Here is a 17703-nt window from a genome sequence, read left to right as displayed (position 1 = left end):
CTGTCCCGGCTTCCCCTGAACGACAAAACTGTGCTCACAACAGATGCTGCTAATAATTTAAGCACAGAAAGCTCCTCTTTGCCTCGATCCCAGGGAATGAAATACGTGTTTGCAAACACCCCTGCCTTGCTGCCCGCCGGGCCGGGCCGGGGCGGCGGAGCCCGAGTGCCACCTGCCGGGGGACCCCCGCTCCCGGGGCCCGCCGAGCCCGCCCCGGCTGCCACAGCTGGAAACAGCTGGACTGCCAGAAAACCCCTGCCCAAGGTGAACGGGAAGCCAGAGGGGACATGGGGTTTTGGTCCCATGCAGCCGGAGGCACAAAAAGCTCATACAAGAAAGTGGTGGTGGTGTAGCATCGGGGCACACAACACCACGGGAGAGGGAAATAAATAGCCACCCATGCAGGATTCATGTGTCTGGAAAATAAAAAAAATGAGTAAGGTTTCTTAGGGTGGTTAGCTGAAAAAGGGAAAGAAAATGAGAACTGACTTTATTCTGTTTCCCATCATTTTTTTCGCATCCATTAGGAGCACTGCTGAAAAACTTCTGTAAGGCACTTCACTTAAACAGGATTTAACCTGATGTTTAAATGAGCTGCCCAATCAAGGCCTGGAGGGTACTAGAATATCCTCTCTGGAAGTGTACTCATTATACTCTGTTGCATTTGCAATGTTTTGCAAACGCCTGCTTGTCTAATGAGATCTGCTCACACAAAATACATTCGTAGCATAACTGTAGTGGGGAAAAAAGGTCATAAATATTGTACCGTGCCTGACCAAAACCTATTCGTTGTGTCCCGTTCCCTTTTTAGTGAGTGTGAAGTTGACCCTGTTGAAATTAATGGTTTGATGCTTTTACAAAGCGTGTGTGACAGATAAATCAGATTATGTAGGGGTTGACAGGGCGGCTGCTTTTGAGAGAAATTTTTGGGTTTGGTTTTTTTGATGCTGATAGATTCTATGCTATTCAAGGCACTGGTAGCTGCAGTGCTCCTCTGACAGACCCCCTATGTCATTAGAGCCAGAATACGCTGCTCCCCATCTTGCACAGTGTAGAAGAGCTGAAGTCAAAGTCTTACTGATGCAGACAGCCCTATGTTGCACCTAAAGCTGAGATGCTGATGCACCCCTCATATTTCTCTGATTGCTGAACTGGTCTTAGCTACGATTCTTCCACAAATTCAGAACTGTAATTCTGGCATATGTATGAATTACTAATAAGAATTTCCCATCACTCTGTATGTAAAAGGCAGGACCAAAATTTATCTAGCAACAGCATGTGGGATGCCCAAGTAAAGCCACAAACATCTTGTCAGGTTTTTCCAGCTCCTTCATAAATCTATCCTCATGGAACTACCAAGTGGCACACGGAAACAGTGTGTCCCCATGCACGCACACAACCCCCAGCGTTTCATCCCTTCCACACACATTAAGCTTCACGCAAGCTAAGAATTTGGCTGTCTGTGTATTTCTGTATTTGCAAACAGAAAATCTTTGTTAATAAATCTCTTCTATATGCTGTGAAATGCTGGAGGATCTCCCAGCTCATTGCAATTACGTGTATTTTAGATCAGAGAGGTGATGGCTTATACTCGGAGGCTCTGCAGAGAGTGTTGCATGCTATGCTAGCGACACAGCTTTGGCTGTGGGCCCTGATCCAAAGCCAGTTGCAATCAAATAGTCAAAGGTCATGTCTACACAGCATAAAGAAATTGTAATTGTAGCTTGTCCTAGAATTACCCTTGTTAGTTTAAGCCAGCTTGCATGAGAAACAACACCACAAGCAAATGTATAGTTGAGGGCTACCAGAATACAAAGGTCTCCAAGGAGGGTTGGTGATGCCTCCTGAAACCCATCTCCATACACAAGGAAACAGACCAAGGCTGTGTCAGGTTTGTGCCCAGCGCTTGGCCATCAGTGCTCCCTGCCGCCTCCATTCCCCACGTGGCAGCCCCCGTTGGAGGGGCGGCAGCACCTCCATCCACCGCCCTGCTCCCGGGACGCTGCGGCCAGGAACTGCCTCTTCCCTGTCACAGCTCCCACCACAATCCCCCCCACGAATCACACAAGGCCATGAGTGCCAGAATCAAGTGTCCCAACTGCCCCTTGTCCCCAGATCAGGATACGGCTGGCCACATACCAGCTCGAAAAGGCCAGCTCCTGGAAAGCAATTATTGCAGCATGGTGCCAGCTGCCAGTAGAGGGAGGAAAAATCTAATCTTCATAGCCTGGGGGAGGGCAAAAGCTTGAGAACACGAATGAATTTTCAGAAAAAGAGACAGGAACTACTTAAAAAGAATAAAAAATTCATTATTCATATAAAGATATATGTGTAATATATTTCTAAGTCTCTATAAATATTTTGCAGCATTTTATTTTTTCAAGCTCCATATTTTAGGGCTTGGATTATTATTTCAAAGTATGTAACTTGTTTTAACAGCACAGGAGCCCTTCTTGCAATAGTGAGAAGCAGAAAGAAAAAGTTGGTGAACTGGTCTTCTCCCATCCCCATGTCCAAACTTTTCATCTTAGAGGAAAGTTACTTATTACCCTCCCTCTAAGAAGTTACTGTTCAGAGTGTATTTTGTTGTAATTTTTGTATACCATGGCAGTGGCTTTTTGTATCATTATGCAAAAGCAAGGGGATCTCATAGAACTATTTAAAAAAATACAGAAAAGATTATATACTTCTGCAACACCTGCCTAAGAAACGAACTGGTTTTCTATGAACAAAGTCACTGATTATTTTAGCTCAATATCTGTTAATGCTGTTGGGTCACCCTGAAATTTAGTGGGGAGGGGGAAGGAAAGAAAACAAAGAGGTGCAAGAAATAAAAGGAGAAAGAAGCTTTACATTGCTGACCTTTCTTGAAGGCAGACTTTCAGCAGATCACTTTGACCTGTCTCCTGTCTACCTGTCAAAATGATTATTTGTTCTTCCACAGTGCCTAGAACAATTGCAGGGTAAGGGTTTGTTTACTCTTTTGCATCATATTGAAATCATTTATCTTTATAATTGTGGACAGCTGGAAAAGGAGTTAGGGACTAAGATAGGAGCAAAAATTAAGAGAACTGGTGAGAAGATGGAGGATTTTAAGACAGGGCACCCATGAGTCTTAATGCTTGAGATCACACAACAATCTCTTATTGAACACCGAAGACTACCATATAACTTCTGTAGCTGGAAAGTAAATTACTGTTTTAATCACATTTCTTTCTCTCACTAGAACAGTAATAAACACGAGCAGATATGTTTATCTTTTACCCACACTTTTATCAGAATCAAAAACCTGGAGGAGGCAAAGGGTTACTATCAGCTGTCCCTGATGCAAGACGTGTATCTGTTTAGTAAACATCTGAATAGCTCATTTTAAATGCTCTGGTCTCTGCTCTTAGCCATTTTGTGTCTTCAGTCCCGTGTAAACCCTTGCAAAGCAAAACATAATACCCTGCTTGATTTTTAAAATGAACAAGAGCTCTTTTGCAAAATTGCCTCTCCATTTCCCAGAGTTGATTTTAAAAAGAAAAACAAAGCTAAAATTGTTGTTTCTTCTGAGCATACTAGTATTGTTTTTATCTTGTCGCATTGCTTTTCAGCAGAAGAATGTTTTAAGAACAATAACCTAATGTTTAGGAATAATAACCCTGCTGCCTCACGTAGGCACTGCTATTCTTATTCACAAAGCCACATGTCCTGTCTGTGAGAGTGACTAAAAGACAATACCTAAGAATGAACTTCAGCACATAACAAGCATATATGATATTTTCTGTGCTGCCACCAGGGGCACTGGGTCGTTTTTTGATCCAGGTATGACCTTAATGGCTATTTGTTTCAGAAGCTTTCCAATTAGCCATGTTAATTTTTCAATAGCCAGGACACTTTGTGAAAAGGAGCCCGGAGCTTAATGACGCACTTAAGCAAAGAGAAATATCCTTTTGTTTTGAAACAGCTACTTGCACTTTTGTTTGGTCTGCTTCAAGAAAATAAGTTTTCTTATTAGAATACAAAGTGAGCAATTGTTTCCACTTGCAACTTAACCTTTCCATAATTAAAAAGTAATTGGGCTGGTTTATGGTTTTACTTTTTGCAGGAAAACCAAAATTCCCCCATAATATACTTACAAGTATTTTGCCCAGAGAATCTTTTTCACAAGTTCCTATGCAAATATAGGTATAGCCAGGATATACAAATACTGGGTATACAAAAATATACTGATATTTGAACACCTGTCTATACTGCTCCTTTAATTTAATCAGAATTACAGACTCAGCAAGGCCCGGCGTCAGAGAGTACAATACTAACTTAGGCCAAATGAATCTTTCAAAATTTTTTCTAAGTACTCTTTCATATTTGGCTTGATTTTCCTTTCACTCTACCCAGAAGGGAGGATTTTGCAGTTCATATGCATGCAATGCTGCTTGTCAGTAGTCCCCTCCTTCCAGCTCCTGACACGTTCCAATTTCTGGTCAGGCCCTTCAAAATGAATCACAGAAGTCTGCGCAAATATTTCATCTACCTTATTCACAGAGCAAGTATATGAGAACACTAAAGCTATGTGCCCTTATTGATTGGGCTTTAGTGAAATCAGAGTAAAAATTCATGTACGAGATGATCTTCAGACAGCCGCTCCCAGAGAACATTTCGCTGATGGATGTCACCAAGCAGGAGGTCACACCACAGCGCATGCACTTGATTGTGTTGTGGAGTGACTTCATTTGAATGCAGCAAGGACTGTCAAGCATGAGGCTGCCTCTGGAGGGAACGGTCAATCCTGCAAACATTTATGACACTGCAGACTAGTCTGGGGAAGTTTACCTTGCCCTTGTCCATGTAAAATGTTTTGTCAATCCAGGTTATCTGGTCGGAGCGGTCCTGGAGTCTCAGCGCTATGAGTTCATGGAGCAAAGGGGTGGAGGGACATAAGAGAGAGTCTTTATAGCATGTCTTGGGGAATATTTTTCAGAAAAGTCACTGAATCAGCACTCAGGATTTCTGACTTCAGTTTCCAAGGGTTGCTTTGAAAAAAACAAGAAACCTTTAGCCTTTCTGTATATTGCCACAGCTGAAGAACAGAATGCAGATCTTCCCTCTCCATTACGTGGAGTAAGGTCACCTCTTTAACGCTGTCTGGTGTACACAGGACCCTTATCTCAGCTGGGCTCTATAATCATTATTTTGTTACAGGCTGAATACTGAACATGTAATCAAAATCTTATTGAATGTTTTTCTGAATAAATTACGTGAGGATAGGAAAGAAGAGCTACGTTAATGTCTGTACTGCAGCTTTGGTGGAGGTGAAATCTGAGCCTGAGTTTTCCACATCCCAAGCGTTGCTCCTGCTCCATTTTGTGAAAGGGACCATCATTACTTGTTCTTCTCTTCTTCTGTTTTAGCAGTGCTGCTTAAGTCCCTGTGAATCAAATCCTTTGTTTTCAAGTTCTTATTTTACTTTTTTACAGTCTCAAAAAATACCTCAAATGAAAGTTAAAACTCAATTCAAATAAAATTAAAAATTTTTATTTAACCCCAAGCAATTTTTGTTTCAATTGTGGATACTTCTGGAAAAAAAAAAAATAATACTAGGTTCAGGTAGACATCAGATTACTCGGGGATTTTTAAGAAATGTCAGTGGTGAACAGAAAAATCAATTATTTCCACAGGTCTTTTCTTAGCTCTTTATTCGTAGAACCTGCACCTCTGTCATTCTTTTCTCTGCCTCTTTTTTTTTTCTTTTCTTGTACCCGTTCCTATTTCCCAAGATCATTTGTAAGAAGAGTCATCTTGGGTGTGTATTTTCAGATGCATTGCTTGTTATCTTACAATCTGCAAACAAATAAAAATCTTTTGTATCTGCTCTATCCTAAGGAGGTCAAACGCTTCAGAACTGAAGCCACAGCAGCGCCTCTTAAATATAGTTTCAATGACAAGGGTGGACTATTTATATGCGTCTTCATTTGTTGTTTTCCTGAGAAAATAAAGTAACAGTTTGCCAAGTTTCACTGGGGTTTGGTCACCAAAACAATGTTTTCCCTAATTAAAGACATTCGGATTTTTATCTTTATTTTTTTGTAAACCAGAAGTTTGGGGGTTTTTTTGCTGTACAGAAGGGTATAACCAGCCATGCCAAGTGCCATGATGAAACTGAGCTAGAAATGGGTGTGATGAAAAGAGTTAGCAGCATATATAAGGGAATACAGAAAAATAATGAAAATTATTATGAAAAAATCATAAATAGCTTGTGGATGTACATATGTGTGTCTCTTTTTTAAGACACATGCTAAATGGCAGGTTTAAATTAGTACAGATCTAGTAGAAATGAGCTGAAAATCAGCCCCACATTTTAGAAGTGACCTCTTACGAGGTGACGCTTGTGATGCTTTGCCGAACATGTAAATGCGCTCAGGTGTCCATAAAGTCAAAGGTGTTACTGCTGGGAGAAGCCTGCTCCAGCACAGCCTGGGTGTGCAGACCAGCAGCTCCCCAGTGCAGGAGCTGTATGTGGGCGTGTGGGTATGGGTTGCAGCATACAGAGACAACAAATTTGGCTGGAGAGGAGCCACAACAGCAAAAGGCACATGCATACACATGCTTATGTGGAGACTGAGCCAAAAAAAAAGCTGGTAAAGAAGGAGAATGTGCTTAAAGACAGGTGGCTTTCAAGAGAGGAGCCAGCAGCGGCAAGGAGAGGGACATGCCAGAGATAAGTTTTACCAGTGACTCAAAGTCAGCCATTACACCACACTTTGATCATTTTACCTCCACAACAGCTCTGGCTTTACAAGTTAAGCTGAAGTACACATTAACAGCTTCCATTTTCTACATATGAGTTTTGTAGGCACAGAGTTACACTAAGTCTGGGCATTTGGATGTCTGCCTGCCCAACGTTGTATGTTTATTTCTCATTTGGGAATAGAAACACTGGGTTTGCTCATGGAAAGAAATGAATGAACTCATTTGCAGGTGCAATCTTAATGGACGCTTAAATTGCTGGCCTCCTTGCCTTTCCCCGTTCAGTTTTATAGTGCTGTTTGGGGGTTGGGTTTTCTGCGCTCTTTGTTTTTTTAAATAAGTAGTTCTAAATGTCCCTTAACTGGCATCTCTTTGGTCTCCCAGAACCTTTTTAACTGGGCTAGCCCAACGTTTAACAATGGCAGGGAGAGGGGCAGAGCAGAGAAGAAAGGTGCACAAGGATCATTTGACTGTTGGCATTTGGTTCTAAACCTCAGAGTAAATGTCTATATTCTTTGTTCTTTCTAGTAAAGTAACTTTCCAATCATGTAAAGTACAGCATGCCAGGAAACTTTGTAACAGTTAATTCATTTTTTTTGTGCAGTTCCCAACTGCCAGAAGTCAAGGGAGCAAACGAGAACATAGTTTAAGCCACAGTTCACATGGCTATGCTGCAGACCACGAAGACTGTTGATTGATGCAGTGTGAGTTTACCCTCCAGGACACAGCTGAGGTTATTGGTGGGACAAGGAACTGAAGATTGTGTTGCAGCTATTGGCTTCATTCATGAATTGTTAATGTAGAAGAATAAAAGAATTCACTCAAGGCAATCAATTTCCCTTTAAAAATACAACAATTCACCCCAAAAGAGTGAAAGAAGGCTTAAGTGATAAATTGCAGGAATATTGCTTTCACATTTGACACCCATTAGCCCTGTTTTATATTAGGAAAATAGTATCATTAAGCAAAGTAGACAGTGCTTTACAACTATTAGCTTATGAAAAGATTCAACTACTACATAAAGATAACTGTTATTAAATAGGAACATTTTGCAAAGCCTTTAAAGGGTAAGAAGCAAGAAAAGTTGTCTTTGGTAGTATAGGTCTTTTTCTACATGCTTTCACAAAAAAAGCACGTCTCACATCTTTAAGACAGAACAATCGGAGCCATCTGAGTTGAGAGTCACTTAATGGGAAGCTAGATTCCCTTAGCAATAAATGCATACGCTTGTATAAACTGAAGGAAGTTGCTCTGTTCCTCCAAAAACATGGGAGTGCAGTAATTACTCTGTGCTGAACTCTCACGGTGAAATGGTAGCGACTATTGTTCTGCCCCAGGAGGAGCCACGGAGCAGAAGTAGGGTGGTCGGTGTCCAGTTCTCCAGGATTAAGGGCCAAGCCAAACAGTGCCTTCTTCATCCCTGCCAGCCTTTTCAGACATAAACTGAAACCACTTTCACCATCAACCTTCATCCCATAGTCCTTTTCCAGCACAGATCATAAACACTCACTCAGTCTTATAATACACGATCTTGTAAGCTGTTAAACAAAAAAATATGACTGAGTTTCAAAACCCTTGCCAAACAACCCTTCCTTCTAATATCCAGAAACTGCTGTCCTTTCTATCTCCATGTCTAATTTGAGGCAGATAAAACCAACTTCTCACCATGTTTTATCCATCTGTAACATGTCTTCCCACCACATTATACCCCAACTATCCCTTAGAGAAGGAAGAGAATAAGGCTGATAAAGAGGGGGCAGCTCATTCTCTAACCTATGCCCTCTCCATTCTGAAGAAAAAGCATATATGTCTATTGAAACCATTAGCCTTCATCCGAAGTGCTAGGTTATGTCCTAAAGCAAGGCGCAGCGGTGTTGTGGACGCAGGGGCTTTTGAAAAGAAAGGATAAGAAAAGTAGGATGGTGGGGACTGCATGAAGTATCAAACACAGGAACAAGGAGAAGATAATTCAGAGCAAGGGTTAGTTTTTACACTGAGTGCTGGCTAGAAAAAAAGACTTGGCGCTCTCGTCCTTGCTGTTTCTTATTCTTTGTACCCTGTTTCTGAACTGTGGATACTTGACTATATAATCAGGGGTTTTTTTCCCCTTAATCATTACCCCTATGCTTGGTTTATTTTTGAGGTGAAAACATCAATCTCTAATTCCCTGAGAACTTTCTATTCTAGCTAGTGCCAGACTACAAAGTGGAAATCTCTTGGGATAAGCACCGATCCTTACTGACACTAAGCAAAAAAGACCTGGAAAGCCCATGTTTCTGTCTTATAAACATGTGGACAAGGAAATGCTTTTCATACAGCACGTGTAATTCACATGTGCCTTTGCCTCTGTTTTGCCAGCAGCCTGTCTTCTGTTTCAATAGCATTAGTTCAGCCATCACTACCTGGTCTCAACAGTGGTCTTCTGAAGCAACTGCTTTTCACCATCTGCCCACCAGAATATCTTTGGCAGCTCATTTTCTTCCATCAGTTCCTCCTTTCTGTTTTCCCTCACCTCTTTCATTTCATTCATTTTCTTCTTTGCCAGCCTTCCTGACCCTCAACAAGAAAGAGCTGACTGCCCCCAGCACCACAACAAAGCTAAGTGCAGAAGAAAATCTGTGTACCCAGTCTCACATCTGAGATAAGCTCCAGCAACCAGGGGAGGCTGGGAAGAGACAGCAATATCTGTTTTTGTTATTGATCAGTATTTCTAATATAAGGATACCTCGGCCTCTCAGTCAAGATAGATATTTCTTTGAGGTAGATGCCGACTCTTCACCTAGTGAGAGATTTTCCCTGCCTTAAAACTTTTATAGTCCAATAGGCATGACATACTATCCACATTTTGTATTAAGAGTGATTTGCTCCAAGAGCAACATGGAACCATAAATTGAAACCAGTTCTTCTCAGACTGTATCCACTGCCTCAACCACAAAACCAAGCTTTCTGACTCCTGCAAGCTATTTAGCAATTGGAACACAAAAATATTTCACAGTCTCTTTTTCTTAGTACCTGTAAATTGGATCTTACTGAAGGTAAAATGTTTCATTCTAGTAATGTTTGTAACTTTGCTGTGTTTGTCGTGTTTGTCATGTTTAAAATCCACTACGGCTTTTCTGTGCTAGATGAGAATGTCCTTTTTCCTCAGTACTAAACTATTAAAAATGTTTAAAAAAAAAAATGGTCCTGAAGTGAGTGCATTCCTCCTTAAACTGAGCTGCACCAAGTAACTCCAATATACTTTGCTTGCCTCTTTTTCATACCTACCTCAGAAAAGTTAGTGCGTCATACATAGAATCATAGAATCATTTAGGTTGGAAAAGACCCTTAAGATCATCAAGTCCAACCACTAATGCAACACTGCCAAGTCTACCACTAAACCATGCCCCTAAGCATCTCATCTACATGTCTTTTAATACCTCCATTATGATTGCTGACAGGTATTTTTAAGCATATCACTGTATCACTGTTTGTATGAAGTTTTGTATTAGAGCTTCTTGGTAATCAGGAAGGGTGTTGGACTTTCAGATGCTTGTCATATGCATACGTAAGTGATCCAAATTTTATCTCTGTATATGACAGTTATGCTTAATGTCACCATTCTACCCCACATATTTCATTCTGGCCACTTACCAAGTGAGTGACCGGTACTTTTTCCCCAGCCAAGCATTCATACAGCTGTGTTGTATATTTTCTAACTCATACCCATGTCATTTTCTCCTGCACCTTGCCCAAGTTTTATTCAAGTTATCCATAGATCATTCTATTCTTCCCAGATCAAGAACATATATTATATTTGCAGTTGCCATTTGATTGGCAGCAAGGACACGATTAGGTACTAAACAATCTGAAAAAGTAGGTCACATAAATTTGCAGAGTGTAGTTCGCTGAATACCTGTGGAGATTTACATATAGCACATTGTACAGATTTCTTCTGAGTATCCTTTGCCTGCATTGTGCTTTAGAGTGATGTGGTGGATGGGAATGTTCTTCTAGCAAAACGCCCTTTGTATTTTCTACAGGACTATCCTGATGCCAAAGCTAGTGGTCCTTGAAATTTGAGCATGATCTGGGAAGTGAATATAAATGGAAGCAAGTGACTTGAGGGCCAAGAATATAATAAAAATCATGGAAACAGATACCAAAAAAAGTACAGAAAAAAAAATAAGTGGTTTCAGGCTTATTTTATGCAACTTTTCGTCAAATATAGTTAAATGGAAGCCAGGAGTAACTATCTCATCTCGTCCTCTAAATACTCCCATAGTCCTCACAGCACACCGATGTGAGCAATCTAGAGGGCCAAACTAAGCTCCAGCCTAACACCACTGGTGTAACTCCAAATTATCAGGTTAGATAGAGGCAACACTGTGCAAAAATTTATAGCCTGTGTTACCGAGGTCCGTAGTTTAGGTACCATAATGGTCCCTTTTGGCCTGTGAACCTTTGAAATGATCATTCCACTTTTAAAAGAAGACTTAAGCGTCTTGAGGTCACTGCATTGGGTAACAATTGCAGCTACAAAATGACCAGTAACAAACCAAACACATTTTTTTTTCTCTTTTCTGAAGCATACTTCTTATGTTGCAGACACTGCTTCTCTCACTCATTATAGTGAGATCCCTTATTGCCCAGTATTGTACTAACTCTGTCTGGTCTATTGTATTGTGATAACACTCCTTTGCCCATTGTATTAGGTTAGCACCTCCTTGGCTATAATAAGTATGAAAAAAAATTCAAGGTTTAACTTGTCAAATGGAACTTTTCAGTGACTTATTAAAAGAACCCCTGCGGTATTACAAAATGCAGGTTTCCTGTCATCTGACTAAAAGATCCCTTTAGAAACCTTCATTTTTTATGTGTGTAAAGACAATTTCTTCTGGTGAAACTCTTTGATTCTTCCCTGAATGAAATCAAGTGTTTTAAAACTTTTTGAGGTGCCCCAAAGGCTCACTTCTGTACTATGGAACGTGAAGGACTATGAACCTCTCACATAATCGTCACATAGACACTTTGCAGTGTGCTCCTGGCAGCAATCGTTCATTACATACTGCAGGCTTTCATTTAAAAAAAAAAAAAAAAGCCAACAAAAACACCAACCAAACCTGGATAAAATTGGGGAAGAGAAAACTGTGAACTGTGTCTTTCTTGATCATAAGGATTTGGGGGAAGCAAAGCTGGAGTGAAAACTGTTGTTGGAGATTGTTAATAGGGTTAAGATAAATTGTTGATGGAGAGTTCTTACCTAATGAAATACAGTAAAAAAGAGAAATGTGGAGAGAGACGGCACCCCTGTTAACCTCCTTCAAGCAGATATACATTAAGTGCTGTTATCTCTTGTATTTCACAAGCAAACAGTAACATTTATTTGTATGAGTGGAGCTCATAAGTCAACATTCTTTTCTCTCCCCTTGCATCCCTGCTTGGAGCACATTCTTCCCACCAAGTGACTGCCTTCTTACATATTTGCTGTTTCTCTCTTTCTCTTTATCCCTTATGCTGTAACACTGAGGTGAAGCTGGGTTTTTTCACTTTTAGAGTGCCTATGGCAACCATTAGCATACATGGTAATCAGCATAGCGTACACACAAGACAGAGAACACTTTATACAAATAACTCTGGTATTTTGGGGTTGTTTGGTTGGGATTTTGTGGGGCTTTTTTTGATTATTGTTTATTAGCAACACCTATAGTAAACACAAGACTAATTTCGTGAGCACTTGAGGAAGACAGTGCCTCCCGCATCTTAGTGTGAGTGCGTAAAGGAGGGAAGGGGCAAGGTCAATGCCAAACTTGCTGTCACAGTGGCATAGTCCAGGCACCACATGAAGAGGCAACAGCACCTTAAGTATGGTTTAAATTGAGGTCTCTTTCCATTCTCTGGACAGCTAAGAGGAGTACTCATCTCTCTCCAGTTTTATTCAATCTTCTTCATAGTTAGTACAGTTTAAGTCCCCATGAAGCAACGTAAATTAGTGAGAGGTTTAAAAAACAGCAGCATGGGCTTTTTAAGAGATCAAGGAACTGTCTGAAGGGCATTGTTGCACTGAGCTTCTCATTCAGCTTTGAATTTGGGCCAGAGTCACCATATCTATAGTGCCACAAAGCAAGGGACAGGCTGGAAATGGAAAGAGATGTTAGAATAACTTTTCTAGATAAGAAAGAAAAATGAACTGGGGAAGACAGAATATATGAAATTCAGGGGTCTTCCAGAAGTGCAAGACTAAGAAAAAGAAAATACCTGAAGCTCGCTTATATTGTTCTGAAGGATCCAGGGAGGGATCAAAGAAGAAAAAAAAAGTTCAGTTTTGGTTCCTTTTTTTCTGCATCATACACTTGCTCTTGGCTTCAGATAAGAGACTGAAGTAGACACCTTCTCCAGCCTTCTTATGTGAAGAATTTTAAATGGGCTTCAAAATGGAAAAGTAGACTTATATGTGTGTATGTGTGTGTGTGTGTGTGTGTGTGTGTGCATGTATGGTTTTTATTGTGTAACTTCAAATTGTTCTCATTTGGTTTTGGTATGTATTTATTTAAATTGTTTAAAACCTCTCTGTCTTCCTTTGTTTACAAAGGCAAATCCAAATCATTTTTCCCCAACACAGAGAGCCGAAAATAAACTACTTAATGCTGAGGTAATAAAATGGACAAAATATCACCTGTGTATTTCAGTTTAAATCCCTTTTTCCCTCATGTTATTTCAATTTGCCTATCGAGGAGACCTAAGAGTCTCTCTGTAAAAACAATAGGTTTCCAATTAAGTATCATTAGTGAGACAAAAACACCTGTTTTGGGTCGAAGATCTTATAAGGCTCCAGAGTGAAATGAGTGACATTGAAGGCAAACTGCTATGACGAGAAATCGAACGGCTTCCTCCCTGGGAAGTCCAGCATCTCTTCCCTCTCTCCAGATCAATTTGAAGTTGTTGTCGGCTTTTTGTGTGCCTCGTGCTCTTTAGCAAAATACCCTCCCCTTATCTCTCAGGGTCAGGGAATACCCTCATGAAAAATCGGCTGCTTCCCTGAACCTGCCCTTCCATATGGTTTCTAAAAGTCTTCTCCTCACCCCTTGTGCCACCTTCATTGCAGGCAGCTCAGGCCAACTTCAGTGACTATTCTTCCCACTGTTTCTGAAGAAGGACACTGCCTTATTTTGCCTTTGATTGTGGTCCTTGGCGCTTTATTTCTCGCAACTGAAGGTCCATGGGCTCAGCCCAGGTCCATTTTGAAGATCTGTCCTCAGGTCTCACTCTTCCTGAGAGGAAGAGACAATTTACACATTAAATGGCAACAAACTCCCTTTTGCTGTAACTTCAGGATGAAAAAGCAACTTGTTTCAAGCCCATCACTAAAATGCTCCTTGGAGTCAGAGAAATGTCTCTAGAAATACCTTTAATGGTTGTCATTTCAATACACTCTGAACCTGCTGCTTCTGTAATTATCTTCTTCAGTGCTAAGGTTGGCTCATACCTATGGGTCCATGTGTAGTGTAGACAGTTCCATAATTTTAGAGCCTATTAACCACCAACTTACAAGTCTATGGTAGTTTCATTTCATGAATGCTTTGTGAGGCTTGAGCTGATAGACTGTTTGCTTGTTTTTACCTTTTTCTTGTTTCCCAGGTGATTGGGCTGGCATTTCAAACTGTACTGTGAGATCGGTTTCTTTTCCGTGCTTCATTAAGACAGAGAATTTGTTACCCTCTCTTCAGACATTGCCTAAGTCTTGGTACATTCACTGCTGTCACTCCCTTTTATCTTTTTCTATACATTTCCCAACATGTTGCGTGAGTGGAAATTTACAGATGGAGCTGCTGATGTGCTTTCATGTAGAGCATATTTTCTTTTACAGCTGTATGTCTCATATTATAATTTCCCTTTGTTGTTACCAGCGGTTACTTTTATGCCTGGAAGACGAGCTGTTCCCACACTCCTCCATGGCTTCTCCTAGCAACATTTCTTTGTAGAAAGGTTGGTGAGGAGAACTGAAAGGTTATAGGGCTGCTACCTTCCAGAAAGACATTGAATTATTTAATATCAACACTTCAACCTAAAATGATAGCATCTTTTGACTCCAGGTTCAACAATGACAGTGCCATCATCTATTAGAACAATGGCTCACGCACACTGCTGCTACGGAAAGCCCAGGAGCTATCTGGAGAGCCTAAACGTGGATGCATTTCAAAAAATCCTTAATGCTTATGAGCAATAGTTACACTGAGAAAGAGATCTGAGCTTTATAAACACAGAAAAATCCTGTGTTAAGAGGCTTGGCTGTGTTAATAGGCAGTTCTGCGGAAACTGTGTGTGAGATGGCAGCCACAGGCACCTGCACTGAAGAAAAGTTGCCAGTGGTGCTAGACCAAGAATGCAAGTATTATAGGATGTTTGTATAACTAGTTAGGAGTTAAATAAATGTATGTGTTTAAATGCATACATTTATTATACCTTATAGGGTTATATGTTGCATGTATTTATAAGTGTGCAAGTACAGTGGAGTGGTAAAGTTGACGTTAACTTCAGAAAACTCACAAATAGTTTTATTAGCTGTACGAAAGGTCTTAAATCAATCTTTAAATGAAGAGGATGCCAAACTTCCAGTTGCTTTTACTTCTTCCAGTTTTCATTTTAAGAGTCACAGTGTCCAGAAATTCTGGGAGAATTAATAGGAGTGTTTGAATTAGGTACTAGATAATACTTACGTTTCTGTGTGTTTTGCAGCATAAGCACTCAATTACAGGGTTCAGGCACTAGTAATCAGTTCAAAGAAAATAAGAAGAAAGCATCAACAAACACCTTCCTATGTAAAAAAATTTGAAAATATTGGGTTAGGTACACAGCTGGGATAAACTGACCCAATCGGTTTATCCCAGAAGAAACTCACCCTGTGAATGAATCACTACTAAATTTTCAGAGGGGAAAGGAAAGCCAAAACGACAAAACTGTAGAAAATGTACATGGAATCTCTCTGGCTTCATTCCATCTCTTGCCCTGAAGAATTTTAAAAAATGGATAATTATGTCCATTTTCAGTTTTGAGACCAGCGTTGTTTGTTAATCAGTGCAGGAGTTCCTTGAAAATTAAATTCAGAAGTTGCTTTCCCACTCATTTGCCTTTGAACACCAATAAAATAACAATCTTCCTAGTCTCTTCTCCAGAGATCAGCAAAAAGAAATTAATTTAGATATTACTGTAAAAAAATAAATAAATGAACAGTTAAGAAACTGGATGGCTTCTGAAATAAAGTCTTAAAGAACTTTTTTTAATGTTCTGAGAGTACCTATGATAGAGCAGATTTTCAAGCCCTATTCCTATTGAGAACCATTTTATTCTTGCATGTTTGCACTAAAGTTACTGTGATTACTCAAAGAGCAAATTAGTGTCAGCATGTACTAGATATAGCTCCAGTAAAACTCTGTGAACAGAGACCATTAACTTCAGTGCAGGGTTGAGAGTGTAGTGAGCCAGAGTCTGCCTTTAACTTTTGCTTATATTCGTACTAAAAGCCTTGAAAATAGAATTTGAGCAGTTAAACATTAAAGCTGCACACACCATGCTGAAGAACAGCATTACAAATGCTGTGTTCTGGCCATGTTAAATTCTTCCTGCAGCAAAAGACAGTCTTTATCACAAGTTAGAGCTGTTCCCAGTCAAATGGGTAAGAAATTCCCTGAAAGGTGGGAGAAAATGCACTTGTGTAAGAGCATAAGACAACAGTCAGCTGAAAATTGCATCCAGATCCAACATCTCCTGGATATAGGAATTTGTTCAACCTTCATTCTTTATATCAGGGGGAAGAAATTATTTCTTCATAGTCCTAGCTGAAGGTGTGTTCAAGAGTTAGCTTGTTTTCTGATGTTTATGGGTGATGTGTAAATAATACAGTCATGAGTCTACATTCCTTGATAAGCAGATATGAACATCAGTGCTCCATTTAATACTTTAAACTGTAATTGTCTTATACAGAAAAAGGAATTATGGTTAATACATGCTGTAATGTGAATAATCATGTAGCAACTTTCAAAGTAATGAAACATAGGGTGCTCAATTTATTACTGAACTAACTTTCACAGTAACTTAAAAAAAAATTGTGTTCTTATTTTTATATGTTTAGACCTTTTAATCTTTGGAAGTCAACGTCATTGGTTAAATACTGGTAGGTGATTTTGCTTTTTTTTTTTTGAGGGTAAAGTCAATGCCTGTTGTTTGAACTGGCAGAGTATTATCTGCTCCTTCCTTGGGAATAATACACTCCCTGTCTTATCTGACCCATGACCTAATGTCACAGTGACCCAGTGCTGTGAAACTAAGGTATCACACACCTCATATATTTTGTACTGAGAGTAAGTTCATATTGAGCTTCCTCCAGATCCATCATGTTCTTGCAGTGGTTCTCTAGTATAAGGGAATAAGTCATGAAGGTGAAGCTCTATAAAAAAATAATCAACATTGTACTTGAGAATATTTGCTTCTGGGGAAAAAGTCAATGCTTTCCCCTACATTCATAAAGATTCCTACACATTTTGGGTAAAACCACAAAATAAGTAACAATTTTGATAATTCGTTATATATTTGTACAAATGCACACTTTAAAAAAAGTAATAAGCCCAACTCCTTTCTTAGGAGAGTCTGAAGTTATGCAGCCCTAATATATTTGGCCTGAAGTAAAGAATTGAGAATTTTCTTCGCTCTAAGATTCCCCCACCAATGACTCAGGCCTTGTTTCTCCAAGAATAGAAAAGTATCCTGACAGGGGATTACAGAGGATAATGGGCCTTTTTCTCAAGCGGCAAATTGTTTATGTGCTCATATCACCTCCTGCAAAAGGGTTGTTAATGCCAAGTCTGCTAAAACAGGTGTGCTCCCTCTTCCTGCCGTCCATTCTAAGGCACACGGGGTGGCCTGGGATCTCCACACGTCCCTGCAGCAGTGCCCACATTTTATCCAGTCAGAGTTCATTGGAATAAACATTACACAAGT

General features: G+C 40.0%; 1 long non-coding RNA gene across 2 annotated transcripts; it reads right to left on the bottom strand.

Annotated features, from left to right (window-relative positions):
- Positions 1-5505: 5505 nt before the first annotated feature.
- On the bottom strand, positions 5506-15499 carry LOC135313959 (uncharacterized). Of its 2 annotated transcripts, none has more exons than XR_010373463.1 (2): positions 15426-15499; positions 5506-10798 (listed from the first exon to the last, which is right to left on the bottom strand). It is a non-coding gene; the product is annotated as an uncharacterized LOC135313959 (long non-coding RNA). The 2 variants fall into 2 exon arrangements; XR_010373464.1 differs by having other exon boundaries at positions 5506-8267.
- Between the last annotated feature and the right edge of the window lie 2204 nt (positions 15500-17703).

The sequence above is a fragment of the Phalacrocorax carbo genome, chromosome 6 (assembly GCF_963921805.1).
Source record: "Phalacrocorax carbo chromosome 6, bPhaCar2.1, whole genome shotgun sequence".
NCBI classification, from domain to species: domain Eukaryota; kingdom Metazoa; phylum Chordata; class Aves; order Suliformes; family Phalacrocoracidae; genus Phalacrocorax; species Phalacrocorax carbo.
This window is presented reverse-complemented; position numbering and strand designations above follow the sequence as displayed.